Here is a 17,217-nt window from a genome sequence, read left to right as displayed (position 1 = left end):
CATTTTGTGCCATGATGTGGAGGTGCTGGTGTTGGAGAGGGGAGCAAAGTTAAGAATCACACAACACCGGGTTATAGTCCAACAGAGTTATTTGGAAGCAAACAGCTGAGTTGGAAGGGTCATTTTCAGATGTTCCGTCACCATAGTAGGTAACATCATCAGTGAGAGTCCCTGGACGATACACTGGCGGTATGGCCTGCTTTCTATTTATGTGTTTAGGTTTACTTGGGTTGGTGATGTCATTTCCTGTGGTGATTTCATTTCCTGTTCTTTTTCTCAGGGACTGGTAAATGGGATCCAAGTCAATGTGTTTGTTGATAGAGTTCCAGTTGGAATGCCATGCTTCTAGGAATTCTCGTGCATGTCTCTGTTTGGCTTGTCCTAGGATGGATGTGTTGTCCCAGTCAAAGTAGTGTCCTTCCTCATCTGTATGTGAGGATACTAGTGAGAGAGGGTCATGTCTTTTTGTGACTAGTTGATGTTCTTGTATCCTGGTAGCTCGTTTTCTGCCTGTTTGTCCAATCTAGTGTTTGTTACAGTTCCTACCAGGTATTTTGTAAATGACATTAGCTTTTCTTGTTGACAATAAAATTTACAAAATACCGTAACTCTATCAACAACACCTTGACTTGATCCCATTTACCAGTCCCTGAGATAAAGAAAAGGAAATAACATCATCACTGGAAATGACATTGCCACAGAAAATGGCTTCACAAACCCAAAGAACCCTATACACATAAATAGAAGGTGGGCCATATCAGCAGTGCTTCATCCGGAGGCTCACTGAAGATGTTACCTAGTATGGTGATGAAATGTCTGAAAACAAACCTTCTAGCTCAGTGAGCAAACCTACATCCAGAACCTCAACCTGAGCTACAAACCCTCTCAAAACTCGCTAACAAATAGCTTTCGGAGTGCTACTCCTTCATCAGGGAGCTCTGGAGCAGGTTCAGAAGACACAGAAGGTACAGCAAAAGATTACAGTCTCATGCAACTGAACTGATAAACTGAACAAATCTAGGTTTGGTCAATATATTGTTGCAGTTTTTGCTATCTTTCCCCAGTAATCTTTTGTGTCTATGATCCTGCTCCATAACCACCTGACGAAGGAGCAGCGCTCTGAAAGCTAGTGCCTCCAAATTAACCTGTTGGACTATAACCTGGTGTTGTGGGATTTATAGCTTACAGTGTTTCATGTATTGAGTCCGAAGTATCTCACCCACTGAAACATGGAATCACAGAAGTTTTATGAGGATCAGGAGGTTATTCGATCCATCACGTCTGCACTGGGTCTTCAAACGACCAACATGATTTAATGCTATTCTCCACCCTTTCCCCATTGTCTTCCTCTTGTCCCATTAACAAGGGCTGTCATGGGCCAGCACAGTCTTGCTGGGCCGAACAGCCTGTTCCTGTACCGTACTGTTCTTTGCTCCTTGCTGTTTAAGGCCTAACATATCGCAACAACAAAGAGCATCAGTCAGTGGCTGAATTGGGTAGATGCAAAATTCCCGAAATAGGTATAGCTCCATCACTTACAATATTCAAGACCTGGCTTTAGATTATTTCCATTCCTTGAAGGTTTTAATTCTAGGAATATCATCACAGAGGACTATGCCTCATTTACCTCTTGCTACCCATATAATATGTTGGTGGAACATGGGTTTTACATTATTCAAGAAACCAACACAACTAAAGCAGAGCATTAACGGAGAAATTAGATGTGCCTTCAAGGACGAAGAGAATAAGTGTTTATGATGGTAGATTTAGATAGACTCACAGAATCATAGAGATGTACAGGAGGGAAACAGACCCTTCAGTCCAACCAGATTTCCTAAATTAACCTTGTCCCATTTGCCAGCACTTGGCCCATATCCCTCCAAACCCTTCCTATTCATATACCCATTCAGATGCCTTTTAAATGTTGTAATTGTACCAGCCCCCACCACTTCCTCTGGCAGGTCATTCCATACACACACCACCCTCTGTGTGAAAAAGTTGCTCCTTAGGTCCCTTTTAAATTTTTCCACTCTTACCTTAAACTTATGCCATCTAATTTTGGGCTCCCCTGCCCTGGGGAAAAGACCTTGTCTATTCACCCTATTCCCTATGATTTTATAAACCTCTATAACGTCATGCTAACCACCCTATATTCCAGGGAAAACAGCCCCAGTCGAATCAGCCTCTCCCTGTAGCTCAAACCCTCCGACCCTGGCAACATCCTTGTAAATCTTTTCTGACCCCTTTCAAGTTTAACATCTTTCCGAAAACAGGAGTCTAGAATTGAATGCAATATTCCAACAGTGGCGTAAGTAATACCCTATGCAGCTGCAACATGACCTCCCAACTCCTGTACTCAATACTCTGACCAATAAAGGAAAGTATACCAAATGCCTTCTTCACTATCCTATTGACCTGCACCTTCACTCTCAAGGAGCTATGAACCTGCACTCCAAGGTCTCTTTGTTCAGCAACACTCCCTAGGACCTTACCATTAAGTGTATTAGTCCTGCCTTGATTTAACTGCAGCACCTCACATTTATCTAGCTTCAACTCCAACTGCCACTCCTTGGCCCATTAGCCCATGTGATTAAGATCCCATCATAGTCTGAGGTCACCCTCTTCACTGTCCACCACACCTTCAATTTTATGAGTCAGTGTAACAACACTGAGGCTTTAAGAGTTGTATTTACCCTGGTTTTATATTTGAAGAGAGGTTTTAAGGCAGGGCTATTGAGTCACTAGAGTTGTGAGGCCTTAGATTTTTTTCTTTAAAGTTGGAGCAATAGAAGCAGTCGGCATGGGTCAAACGTGCGCAGAATCAGGAGTTTTCGCTTCAGTAGTAGTTGTTGCTAAGGTTTTGAAGAGGTGGGAGCTGATTTTTTCCCTCTCTCAGTTACAGCTAAAAGTTGCGGGTTCTCTCCCTGGAACTGGAGTTACATATCAGACACTCTGTTTTCTGAATTTGCCTTTTGCCAATGGTGTGTTCACGGATGTTAATATCTTAGAACATGTATTATTCTGTTTCCTTTGCCAATGGAGTTAGGTTATTCCAGTTTCTTCTTTCTTGTATTATAAGGTGAGGATAAATTGCGTTTTGCTTCTAATCTGACAAGCCAAATTGCATTTTGGAACACAACAGCTCACACTTACCTTTAAGGTAAGACAAGGTTAGACTCCAGGCTATCTCCTCAATGTCTTATGAGGGGGGTTTGGCCCGAGGTATGACAGACAGGATTGGGGGCGAGGGGGGCGAATGCTTTAGAGGCAATCGTTGACTGGCTAGGACAAATGGCCCTACTTCAGTGGCATATATCTAATGTAATGGAGGTGAAAGTGAGGTCTGCAGATGCTGGAGATCAGAGCTGAAAATGTGTTGCTGGAAAAGCGCAGCAGGTCAGGCAGCATCCAAGGAGCAGGAGAATCAACGTTTCGAGCATAAGCCCTTCTTCACATTTTCAGCTCTATATCCAATGTAATGCCTCACTCCCTTCCAAAGGACAGCATCCCAGTTATACAAAGGGTTAACTGATGAAGCCTTGCTGTACCCACTCTGCCCTGTTAGAAAATGAAATACGTGCATCAAAGGCTAATTGCTGAAATCTATTGATTCAAGTGTCTTTTTAAAGAATCTATTAACATTCTTTACAAATATTTATCAAATTACATACAGTATCCATTTACCACATTAATCAACTTCACGATCAACAGCATCTTCTGTGTTCCTTTCCCACTAAAGGTTACAGATGAGAGAATTTCATTAAAGAACTCATCTGCTTATCTCTGTATTGTAATTACAGCAAATCAACTAAGCTGAAGAAAAGAATAAATTGGCAGTCTTGCCAGGATTAAAAAAAAACTGCTGATGAACACTAACAATTGCAAGGCTGCTTTATTGTTTACAGCTCTTGTTAACAATTCATTAGGGCTATTGGGAAAGTCTGAAAGTAAAAAACGATTTCATACATGGGACATCAATATAGAGGGGTAGTTCGGCTTTCTGATTCAGGTGATTATGTTTTATTCACCAGTGGAGTGTGTGTATCCCTGGCTGGGCCAGCAATTATTTTCCTTCCCTAATTGCCCTTGAGAAGGTGGTGATGAGCTGCCTTCTTGAACCGCTGCAGTCCATGTGCTGTGGGCTGACTTGCAATGCTCTTTTATAGAATTCCTACAGCATGGAATTCCTACAGTGGGCCAGTGGCCCATTGAGTCCACACCGACCCTCTAAAGGACAGCCCACCCCGAACCAAGCCCTGCATGGCTGACTGACCTAGCCTGCACGTCCCTGAACACCATGGGCAATTTAGCATGGCCAATTCACCTGACCTGCACATTGTTGGACTGTGGGAGGAAACCGGAGCACCTGGAGGAAACCCACGCAGACACGGGGAGAATGTGCAAGCTCAACGCAGACAGTCATAGAGATGTACAGCATGGAAAAAGACCCTTCAGTCCAACCCGTCCAGATATCCCAACCCAATCTAGTCCCACCTGCCAGCACCCAGCCCATATCCCTCCAAACCCTTTCTATTCATATACCCATCCAAATGCCTCTTAAATGTTGTAATTGTACTAGCCTCCACCACATCCTCTGGCAGCTCATTCCATACACGTACCACCCAACTGTGTGAAAACGTTGCTCCTTATGTCTCTTTTATATCTTTCCCCTCTCATCTTAAACCTATGCCCTCTAGTCAGTCACTTGAGGGTGGAATCGAACCCGTGTCCCTGGTGCTGTGAGGCAGCAGTGCTAACCACTGAGCCACCGTGCCACCCTTAGGGAAGGGATTCCAGGATTCTGACCCAGCGACTCAGAAGGAATTGTGATATATTTCTAAGTCGCAGTGAGTGGTTTGGAGAGGAGCTTAAAGATGGTGGTGTTCCCACAAGTCAAATAGCAGTATGAACTCAACACTGAGCCAAGCTGTCACTTGCTGAGGTACGTGTTCTCCAGGGAAAGCTGGATAGGGAAGGGTTTAGTTGTAGTAGTCAAGAATTCAGATCCCAGTTTGGTGATGCTGTGGTCAAGCTCCTGACCTGACAATGTGCCATTTGAGAGGTTCAAATCCTCCCACTGCAAACATGCATTGCCAGAGAAACTAACCACAGACACAGTACAGCTGAAACACCAACCATACAAACTGGTTCATTAACATTTCGGAGGATTGGTGTGGACTTGTTGGGCCGAAGGGCCTGTTTCCACACTGTAGGAATTCTAATTCTCAAAAATATTTTAAGGAGGACAAACTGCTCCGACTACCCCTGTACTAGCTTCCATGAGACTTCGAGTCCTTTGTTGCTTGATCAAGTTTGAACAGGCAAATCTCAGGACAGCTCAGCAAGATGAGGAATAGGGCCTTTTCTCTACACAGCCTAAGGAGGTGAAACAGAGTTTTAAGTTCATTAGATAGAAACGCTGATAAACCTGTTTCCTCCAATCCATTCCAAGTTGAAATATTCGGGGGATTGTCAGCCTCGTCATATGTTGAGTATGAGGGCCCAGAGAAAGGGCAGGAATTCAATACTGCTCGGTATTTTTTGCAAGGCCTCAATTGGTCTTTCAGCCTAAACAAAATGGCTGGCCACAAATCTCAGTGCCACCACTGAAACTGTGCTCAGTTTGCCCATCAGGAACACTGCTCCTGCTATGAGCCAAGCAGAAACCGGTGAGAGACAACAGAGAGGGCGTGCTGGGGAAACTCAGCAAGTCTGGCAGCATCTCTGGAGAGAAAGACAGATGTTCTGAGTGCTATATGTCTCATCTTCTGTGTTTTGTGTTGCAGAGTTGCTTATGACTCATCTTCAGATCACAGAAGAAGACTCATATCAGCCTTGAAGTGTTCTTCTCTCTCTATGGATGCTGCCAGATCTGCTGAGTTTCTCCAGCACTTTTTTTTTTGCAAATTTATAGCATTGACTTAGAGTAATAGAGTCGTAGAAATGTACAGCATGGAAACAGACCCTTCAGCCCAACTCATCCGTGCTGACCAGATATCCTAAATTAATCTAGTCCCATTTGCCAGCACTTGGTCTATATCCCTCTAAACCCTTCCCATTCATATACCCATCCTGATGCCTTTTAAATGTTGCAATTGTACCAGCCTCCACCACTTCCTCTGGCAGCTCGTTCCATACACACACCACCCTCTGTGTGAAAAAGTTTCCCCTTAGGTCTCTTTTATATCTTTCCCCTCTCACCCTAAACCTATGCCCTCTAGTTCTGGACTTCCCCACCCCAGGGAGAAGACCTTGTCTATTTATCCTATCCATACCCCTCATAATTCTGTAAATCTCTATAAGGTCACCCCTCAGCCTCCAACACTTCAGGGAAAACAGCCCCAGTCTGTTCAGCTTCTCCCTGTAGCTCAAACCCTCCAACCCTGGCAACATCCTGATAAATCTTTTCTGAACCCTTTCAAGTTTCACAACATCCTTCTGATAGGAAGGAGACTAGAATTACATATTATATTCCAAAAATGGCCTAACCAATGTCCTGTACAGTGGCAACATGACCTCCCAACTCCTGTACTCAATACTCTGACCAATAAAGGAAAGCATACCAAACGCCTTCTTCACTATCCTATCTACCTGCGACTCCACTTTCAAGGAGCTATGAACCTGCACTCCAAGGTCTCTTTGTTCAGCAACACTCCCTAGGACCTTACCATTAAGTGTATAAGTCCTGCTCTAAGATTTACTTTCCCAAAATGCAGCACCTCGCATTTATCTAAATTAAACTCCATCTGCCACTCTTCTGCCCATTGGCCCATCTGAACACTTTAGTTAAACGTGTCCATTCAACAAACTGGTCAGTCAGGAACCCAGACACATTCCTTTTGGATTTTACAGAGTATGCTTTGTGAATGCTTAAATGGGATCTATTTTTCCGCCAAAATTTCTGTTCCAGTTTTGAGATCTCTGCTAAAACATGGAGCAAATGTAGCAGGATGGGATGCTCTTAGGACCGATGGACTGAATGGCCTGCTTCCAAACAATAGGGACTTTATGATAAAATGCTGGTAAATCCCTTCTGCGCCCAGTGTAGTGCAATCATATCCTTCCTGTAATTTGAAGTCTATTATATCTGATTATTTTTAAAATTCATTTGAGACACCTTAGTGCATCTGGAGACACCAGATGCATCAGAAATGCATGCCCACCTCTTTATAATGTTCTTCCCTTTCATTCTGCGGTCTCTGAGGATAGGAAACTGTTTGAGAAACCCTCGAGTATCCAGTGCATGTTGCAGCATGTGGGGCAGCTCCACAGCAGATCATCATTAGCGCTGCTCTGACTCGGAGGAAGTTCCGAAGGAAGGATTTGAACAACTCATAATTAGTAATGACACCAGCAAAGGATTAACCCTTACTTTGATGGCCAGCAGAGAGTTGCATCAGGCAGTAAGAAGTCTTTGCTGTGGTCGAAGCCTCTATAGCCCAACAGTATGTGAAAATTCCATCAGGGCCCTCTTTGCCAGTGTGAGGTATTTAGATTAGATTACTTACAGTGTGGAAACAGGCCCTTCGGCCCAACAAGTCCACACCGACCCGCCGAAGCGCAACCCACTCATACCCCTACATTTACCCCTTACCTAAACACTACGGGCAATTTAGCATGGCCAATTCACCTGACCCGCACATCTTTGTGACTGTGGGAGGAAACCAGAGCACCTGGAGGAAACCCATGCAGACACGGGGAGAATGTGCAAACTCCACACAGTCAGTTGCCTGAGGCGGGAATTGAACCCGGGTCTCTGGCGCTGTGAGGCAGCAGTGCTAACCACTGTGCCACCGCGCCGCCCACAGCCAGTCCAAGCAAGAAGGTGCCAAACTCGATTCCTGATGTGTACGCAGTTAACCCATTATCGTCTGAGGCTGTTCCAAATGATCTCCAGTGCCTCTGATAGAGAAGGGACAGAGAAAGAAAATACTCAGTCACTGCTTCTCTTCCTGAATACTTCAGCTGTTAGCACTCTCACCTCTGAAACAGATTATGGGTTCAACCCAAAATTCCACAGCATCCCTGAAGTGCCGAAACAGGCCATTCGGACCATCAAATCCGCACCACCCCTTCAAAGAGCATCCCACCCAGTCCCAGTACCCCCCGCTCTATTTCCGTAACCCTGCATTTCCCATGGCTAACTCACTTATACATCTCTGGACACGATGACCAATTGAGCATGCCCAATCCATCTAACCTGCACATCTATGGACTGTGAGAGGAAACCGGAGCACCCGGAGGAAATTCACGCAGACACGGGGAGAACGTGCAAACTCCACACTGAGAATCTGAAATTGAACCCGGGTCCCTGGGGTGGTGAGGCAGCAGTGTTAACCACTGTTGGGTGGACAGTCCACTGGGTGGGAGTACTGTGCTATCGGAGACGTCAACCAGAAGCCAAACCAAAGGACTACCTACCTTCTGAGGTGAATGCCAGACATTCGTGGTACAGTTTTAAAGAAAAAAATGGGTGAATTATTCTTGGTGCCTCTGTAAAACTTTCCCTTAACCAACATCACAAGGACAGATGCGTTGGTTGTAATCGTTTTTCTGTTAATGGGTAAATTGGTTGTCTCATTCCCTAGATTTGAAAAGTAACGTGCTAGTTGTAAAGTGTTTCAGAATACCTTGAGGTAATGGAAGGTGTAACACAAACGTGCATGTTCTTGGAAGCGTGCGAGTTGGTTGTGTTATCTGACCTCGGGACAGGGCTTGGGTGTAATGCCATTCACAATGTTCCGATGTTGGGTTTACGCACAAGGAACAAGCGTTTGGCAGGGATTCGGAGCGCTCCCACTGTTTTTACAGGAGGTCTCCCACCGGAAATGGGTCTAGGATGATGGGGGAATCACAGAGATCCAAACAGTTGGGATCTGAATCTCTGAGAGCCTTGATTGTCTTTATCATTCCAGCCGGCTGCAAGTGTAGATATTTCCCTAACCAACCTGTGCACAGATGGTGTGACACACATCAGGGCAAGTGGAACTTGAACCTGGGTCTCTTAGCTCAGAGGGTAGAGTATCACAGCATCACGAGAGTCCCCTTATACAGCAGTGGCAAGTTGCAGGATAAGTTATTAGTGCATTGAGTAGAGGACTTGAAGGGTCATGTTGTGGCCGTACAGGGCATTGGTGAGGACAGTTTTGGAATACTACATTCAGTTCTGGTCTCCTTCCTATCAGAAGGATGTTGTGAAACTTGAAAGGGTTCAGAAAAGATTTACAAGGATGTTACCAGGGTTGGAGGGTTTGAGCTACAGGGAGAGGCTGGGGCTGTTTTATTTAGAGCATTGAAGGCTAAAGGGTGACCTTATAAATCTTTATAAAATCATGAGGGGCATGAATAAGGTGAATAGCTAAGGTCTTTTCCCTGCGGTAGGGGAGCCCAAAATTAGAGGGTATAGGTGTAAGGTGAGAAGGGAAAGATCTAAAAGGGACGTAAAGGGCAACTTTTTCACACAGAGGCTGGCGTGTGTGTGTGGAATGAACTGCCAGAGGAAGTGGTGGAGGCTGGTACAGTTACAACATTTTAGAGGCATTTGGATGGGTATATGAATAGGAAGGGTTTGGAGGGAGAGATTAGGTTCGGAGATCTGGTTGGAATGGGCGGGTTGGACCTGTTTCCGTGCCGTACATCTGTATGACTCTAAGTTCTAAAGCAATGATTGAAAAATGTTTATCATCTGGGACACCGACAAATTGCATTTAAATTGCATTTTAGTAGCTTGTGAGAAAATCCCCTGAGGTGTTTTGCAGATTATCAGAATTAGGGAATTGGAGTGTAAGCCAAAGAGGGAGATAAGGAGAGTTCTTGCAAAAATGTAACAGTTTGGGAAGGTTTTTCACACATGGAGTGGGAGGAGGGAGGGAGTTGAAGTTGACTCTGTGGAGGGTATTTGACACTGATGGACGATGAAGGAAAGCAGAGATGTGTACTATAGCCAGGATCATAGAAAGGTAGTGCTGAAAAGATTTATAATTGATGGAGATTTTCTGAACGAAATTGTATCTCTGAGTGTCAAAGCAACTGCTTCCTGATAATTATCGTCTTTGCATATTAACAGGAGGCCATTCTGGTAAGATCAGGCACAATAACATTGCCCAAGACATCTTAAAAGTTCGAGAACATTTGGGAGCAATTCGTCTCCTGGCGGAATGAAACTCCACAGCGTGAACATTCCTCTCTGGGGCCCCCAGGGTAGTAAGTCATGTCAGGGCCATCAATCACATCATTAACAGGGGCTCCTGCAACACCAATGACCAGCTCTGCATGGCTGCAGCGAGACCGATTTGCAGGAACACAGTTACCGCAGCGATTCCAGGACAGCCGACAGACTTCAGTGGGGAAGCTGCATAATGAGTTTCAGTCCTCCCAAGGTTAATGGTGGAAAATGTTCTGGCAATTTCTGGGGAAATCATAAATCCGAACACATCTCCTCTTTGCCACAAGCTGCTGAGAACCTTCAACAGACTAATAATAACCGGTGCTGTTAATTTGCCATTATGTTTTTCTAGCTCATTAGTGCATCATATGTTTACTTACAAGAGTTAATGAACTTTACAAACTTTCCTCTGGCAGTTCATTCCACACACACACACCAGCCTCTGTGTGAAAAAGTTGCCCTTTACGTCCCTTTTAGATCTTTCCCTTCTCACCTTACACCTATACCCTCTAATTTTGGGCTCCCCTACCGCAGGGAAAAGACCTTAGCTATTCACCTTATTCATGCCCCTCATGATTTTATAAAGATTTATAAGGTCACCCTTTAGCTCTAAATAAAACAGCCCCAGCCTCTCCCTGTAGCTCAAACCCTCCAACCCTGGCAACATCCTCGTAAATCTTTTCTGAACCCTTTCAAGTTTCACAACATCCTTCCGATAGGAGGAAGACCAGAACTGAATGTAGTATTCCAAAACTGTCCTCACCAATGCCCTGTACAGCCACAACATGACCCCTCAAGTCCTCTACTCAATGCACTAATAACTTATTCTGCAACTTGCCACTGCTGTATAAGGGGACTCTCGTGATGCTGTGATACTCTACCCTCTGAGCTAAGAGACCCAGGTTCAAGTTCCACTTGCCCTGATGTGTGTCACACCATCTGTGCACAGGTTGGTTAGGGAAATATCTACACTTGCAGTCAGCTGGAATGATAAAGACAATCAAGGCTCTCAGAGATTGATAATATCATCCTTGTCTCCCTTAACACTTACAGGGAATCATTTAGTTAAGAGGTGCTCGGAATGTGGATATAACATGCTTGAGTTATTCTTTTTTGCCAAATGCAGACAACTTCATGCCCTGAGCACATTGCGGCACTGCTTCCCATCGGCTTAAGCAAGTTTTACCTGGAGTTAATCACCTTTAAAGGACATCTGGATGGGATTTCAGCACAGTGGGGTGTTGAGGGAGAAGGGTAAGAAGCTGGTGAGGAACACAAAACTAAATTTCAGAGGCAGGATCAACTTCTCTACAAATCTTGATGCCTCTGAAACACTTAGACCTGAAAACAGCGTGAAAGGTCTGCAAGATAAGGACGTTCCTCTGTACAACTCCAACATTATGAAAGCGAGATTTGTATCGAATGAAGAATAACGTTGGAGCCTACTTCTGAGTTTTGGCATCAGCTGGCACACAGAACTGTAGAGCTCTCTCTAACCACTCTCAGGAGTTAATTGTGACTGTTCAATTATCTGTTTTTGTAAAGCCTGGCTGAATTAAGACTAGATGAAACTTGGTTTAATTAACACAAGGGATTAGTGCTGGATAATTGGGAGGAAAAACACACATAGTGAGCAAATAACTTCAAAATACCCAATGGACAAGAGTCACGTCAAATAGCAAGCCTCATTGAGAAAAAAAACCCTAGGCCTAGTGAACCTTGGCTAGATGTTTTGTCTCAAGTGAGAGCCAGTGCAAACAGTTATTTTTTTCTGGGTTTCTGTCCCACTCTGTGATTAGTGCTGGCCTATGTTTCCACAATGATTGGCAGCCCTTCAATTCAACGCTGAGGTAACCATTTCCCACATGTCCACCCAAGAGATGGCTGCATGCTAGTCAGCCAGATTAGAGGTCACTCCACTCCTCATCCAAGGTTCTCATGTTTACCAAGATCACACAGGTGCGGCGTACACCAAAAGATGTAAGATGTGACTCCGGTGAGAATATTAGTTAGTGCAAAATTTCCCTCTCCTTAGGTTGAGGGGTGGCAAGGTGGCTCAGCGGTTATCACTGCTGCCTCACAGTGCCAGGGACCTGGGTTCAACTCAGGCGACCGTGCGGAGTTTGGACATTATCCCTTTGTCTGATGGAGCTTCCTCCCACAGTCCAAAGGGGTGTAGGTTAGGTGGATTGGCCATGCTAAAGGTGTGTAGGTTAGGTGGATTGGCCATGCTAAAGGTGTGTAGGTTAGGTGGATTGGCCATGCTAAAGGTGTGTAGGCTAGGTGGATTGGCCATGCTAAAGGTGTGTAGGTTAGGTGGATTGGCCATGCTAAAGGTGTGTAGGTTAGGGGGATTGGCCATGCTAAAGGTGTGTAGGTTAGGTGGATTGGCCATGCTAAAGGTGTGTAGGTTAGGTGGATTGGCCATACTAAAGGTGTGTAGGTTAGGTGGATTGGCCATGCTAAAGGTGTGTAGGCGAGGTGGATTGGCCATGCTAAAGGTGTGTAGGTTAGGTGGATTGGCCATGCTAAAGGTGTGTAGGTTAGGTGGGTTGGTCATGCTAAAGGTGCATAGGTTAGGTGGATTGGCCATGCTAAAGGTGTGTAGGCTAGGTGGATTGGCCATGCTAAAGGTGTGTAGGTTAGGTGGATTGGCCATGCTAAAGGTGTGTAGGTTAGGTGGATTGGCCATGCTAAAGGTGTGTAGGTTAGGTGGGTTGGTCATGCTAAAGGTGCGTAGGCTAGGTGGATTGGCCATGCTAAAGGTGTGTAGGTTAGGTGGATTGGCCATGCTAAAGGTGCGTAGGTTAGGTGGATTGGCCATGCTAAAGGTGTGTAGGTTAGGTGGATTGGCCATGCTAAAGATGTGTAGGTTAGGTGGATTGGCCATACTAAAGGTGTGTAGGTTAGGTGGATTGGCCATGCTAAAGGTGTGTAGGCGAGGTGGATTGGCCATGCTAAAGGTGTGTAGGTTAGGTGGATTGGCCATGCTAAAGGTGTGTAGGCGAGGTGGATTGGCCATGCTAAAGGTGTGTAGGTTAGGTGGGTTGGTCATGCTAAAGGTGCATAGGTTAGGTGGATTGGCCATGCTAAAGGTGTGTAGGCTAGGTGGATTGGCCATGCTAAAGGTGTGTAGGTTAGGTGGATTGGCCATGCTAAAGGTGTGTAGGTTAGGTGGGTTGGTCATGCTAAAGGTGCGTAGGTTAGGTGGATTGGCCATGCTAAAGGTGTGTAGGCGAGGTGGATTGGCCATGCTAAAGGTGTGTAGGTTAGGTGAATTGGCCATGCTAAAGGTGCGTAGGTTAGGTGGATTGGCCATGCTAAAGGTGTGTAGGCGAGGTGGATTGGCCATGCTAAAGGTGTGTAGGTTAGGTGGATTGGCCATGCTAAAGGTGCGTAGGTTAGGTGGATTGGCCATGCTAAAGGTGTGTAGGTTAGGTGGATTGGCCATGCTAAAGGTGTGTAGGCGAGGTGGATTGGCCATGCTAAAGGTGTGTAGGTTAGGTGGATTGGCCATGCTAAAGGTGCGTAGGTTAGGTGGGTTGGTCATGCTAAAGGTGCGTAGGTTAGGTGGATTGGCCATGCTAAAGGTGTGTAGGTTAGGTGGATTGGCCATGCTAAAGGTGCGTAGGTTATGTGGATTGGCCATGCTAAAGGTGCGTAGGTTAGGTGGATTGGCCATGCTAAAGGTGCGTAGGTTAGGCGGATTGGCCATGCTAAAGGTGTGTAGGTTAGGTGGATTGGCCATGCTAATGGTGCGTAGTTTAGGGGATTGGCCATGCTAAAGGTGTGTAGGTTAGGTGGATTGGCCATGCTAAAGGTGCGTAGGTTAGGTGGATTGGCCATGCTAAAGGTGTGTAGGTTAGGTGGATTGGCCATGCTAAAGGTGTGTAGGCTAGGTGGATTGGCCATGCTAAAGGTGTGTAGGCGAGGTGGATTGGCCATGCTAAAGGTGCGTAGGTTAGGTGGATTGGCCATGCTAAAGGTGCGTAGGTTAGGTGGATTGGCCATGCTAAAGGTGTGTAGGCTAGGTGGATTGGCCATGCTAAAGGTGCGTAGGTTAGGTGGATTGGCTATGCTAAAGGTGTGTAGGTTAGGTGGATTGGCCATGCTAAAGGTGTGTAGGTTAGGTGGATTGGCCATGCTAAAGGTGTGTAGGCTAGGTGGATTGGCCATGCTAAAGGTGTGTAGGCGAGGTGGATTGGCCATGCTAAAGGTGCGTAGGTTAGGTGGATTGGCCATGCTAAAGGTGCGTAGGTTAGGTGGATTGGCCATGCTAAAGGTGTGTAGGCTAGGTGGATTGGCCATGCTAAAGGTGCGTAGGTTAGGTGGATTGGCTATGCTAAAGGTGTGTAGGTTAGGTGGATTGGCCATGCTAAAGGTGTGTAGGCTAGGTGGATTGGCCATGCTAAAGGTGTGTAGGTTAGGTGGATTGGCCATGCTAAATTGCCCATAGTGTCCAGGACTGTGCTGGCTCGGTGGGTTGGCAATAGAAAATGTCGGGTTATAGGGATAGAGTTAGGGATTGATTCTGAGTGAGATACTCTTCCGAAGATCAGCGTGAACTTGATGGGTTGAATGGCCTGCTTCCATACTGTCGGGATTCTATGATGATGCACCAGCTTCCTTCTGAACGCTGTTTAATCCATATTGATTTTAGTCTGTTTATTACAGTAAAAATACTTTAAAACCTGAAATCTCGTCCTTCATTTATTTCCTTTGGAAAATTAATGTCCCAAAATATTTTTAGTCCCAATGGCAATTGTAACCATGATTTGAGTTAAAGTTAGGATGGTTTTTTTGAAAGACCACGTGTTCTGTTAGGGAACATGTTACATATAACTCTTGGTCCATTGGCTACCAGTCTGAAAGACAATAAGATGACAAGGGATAGGGACAGTCGGAGGCCAGTCAGCCCCTCTAGCCTGTTTCACCATTCAATCGGATCATGGCTGATCTGATATTCCTCATGTCCATTTTCCTTCCCTCTCCCCATAACACTCAAGAATCAAGACTGATCCAGAATCCTCTATTGCAGCCTTAAATCTATATAAGAACTCTGCCGCATACAGCTTTCTGTGACAAGGCGGTTGAAAGATGCACAACTACTTTTTAAATATTCATTTGTGGGACTTGGTAGCATTGATAGCCCATCCCTATTTGCCCCTTGGGAAGGTGGTGGGGAGCTGCCATCTTGAATTGCCGCAGTCCGCTTGCTGTGGGTTGACCCACAATGCCGGTAGGAAGGGAATTCCAGGATTTTGACCCAATGACTGTGAAGGAACGGCAGTAGATTTCCATGTCAGGGTGGCGAGCGGCTTGGAGGGGGAACTTCCAGGTGGTGGTGTTCCCAAGTAACAGCTGCCCTTGTACTTCTAGATGGAAGTGGCTGTGGATTTGGAAGGTGCTGTCTAAGGATCTTTGGTGAATATCTGAAGTGCATCTTGTAGATGGGATACACTACTGCTACTGAGCGCCAATGGCTTGTAGATGTGGTGCTAACCAAGTGGGTTGCTTTGCCTTGTATGCTGCTTGAATGTTGCTGGAGCTGTACCCACCCAGGCAAGTGGGGAGTATTCTATCATGATTCCTGATGAAGGGCTCTGGCCCGAAACGTTGATTCTCCTGCTCCGTGGATGCTGCCTGACCTGCTGTGAGTTTCCAGCAACACGCTCTCAACTCTGAAATCCAGCATCTGTCTCCTAGTATTGCATCACACCCCTGACTTGTGCCTTGTAGGTGGTGGATAGGCCTCGGGGTGTCAGGAGGTGAATTACTTGCCACAGTATCCCTAACCTTTGACCTTCTATTGTAGCCACTGTGTTTATATGGCAAGTCCAGTTGAGTTTCTGGTCAATGGTAACCCCAAGGATGTTGACAGTGGGGGATTCAGTGATGGTAATACCTTTGAGTGTCAAGGGGCAGTGGTGAGAGTGTCTCTTATTGGTGATAGTCACAGCCTGGCATTTGTGTTACTTGCCACTTGTCAGCCCAAGTCTGGATATTAGCCAGATTTTGTTGCATTTGAACATGGACTGCTTCAGTGTCTGAGGACTCACGAATGGTGCTGACCATTGTCAATCATCGGTGAATATCCCCCACTTCTGACCTTATCATGGAGGGAAGGTCATTGATGAAGTAGCTGAAGATGGTTAGGCCTTGGACACTACCCTGAGGAACTCCTGCAGAGATGTCCTGGAGCTGAGATGACTGACCCTCCACAACCACAGCCACTTCCTTTATGTCGGGTGTGACTCTAACCAGCGGAGAGTTTGCCCCCGATACTGATTGATTCCAATTTTGCCAGGGCTCCTTGATGCCACACTCGGTCAAACGTGGCCTTGATGTCAAGGGCTGTCTCTCGCAGCTCCCCTCCCCTCTGGAATTCAGCTCTTTGGTCCAAGTTTGAACTGAGGCTGGAATGAGGTCAGGAACTGAGCAGGTTGTTGCTGAGCGGGTGCTGCTTGATAGCGCTGTTAATGACACCTTCCGTCACTTTACTGATGATGGAGAGTAGGCTGATCGGGCGGTAATTGGTCAGGTTGGATCTGTCCTGCCTTTTGTGTCCAGGACATACCTGGGCAATTTTCCACATAGTTGGGTCGATGCCGGTGTTGTAACTGTACTAGGGGAATGGGAAGTTCTAGAACAGACATTCTTCCTTATCTCTGTCTTAAATTGGCAATCCTTAATTCTGCAACGAAGCAGTCTGGTCCGAAACACTTCCACGAGTGGAAAGGATTGGACTGTGCACCAGTAAAGGTTCTAAAGTTAAAATTATAATGGCTACAAATAGCAGACAGGGTTTAACATGCTACTTTTACATTTGAGATGGATATATGTTGGTTAAGCTAAGGTATTAAGGAATATGGGCCAAAGGTAGGTATACGGAGTTAGGCTTTAGAACAGCATGACTTCATTGAATTATAGATCAGACTCAAGGGGCTGAATGGCTACTGCTGAACCTATGGTTCTCTCCCACACCGCCATTTTGGGAATTAAGACACAATGGAAGTCACTTTGGCTTTCATTGTTCCACTCTGATGTTCCCT

This window comes from Hemiscyllium ocellatum, chromosome 43, assembly GCF_020745735.1.
Source record: "Hemiscyllium ocellatum isolate sHemOce1 chromosome 43, sHemOce1.pat.X.cur, whole genome shotgun sequence".
In the NCBI taxonomy this organism is placed as follows: Eukaryota; Metazoa; Chordata; class Chondrichthyes; order Orectolobiformes; family Hemiscylliidae; genus Hemiscyllium; species Hemiscyllium ocellatum.
Note: the sequence above shows the minus strand (reverse complement) of the source record.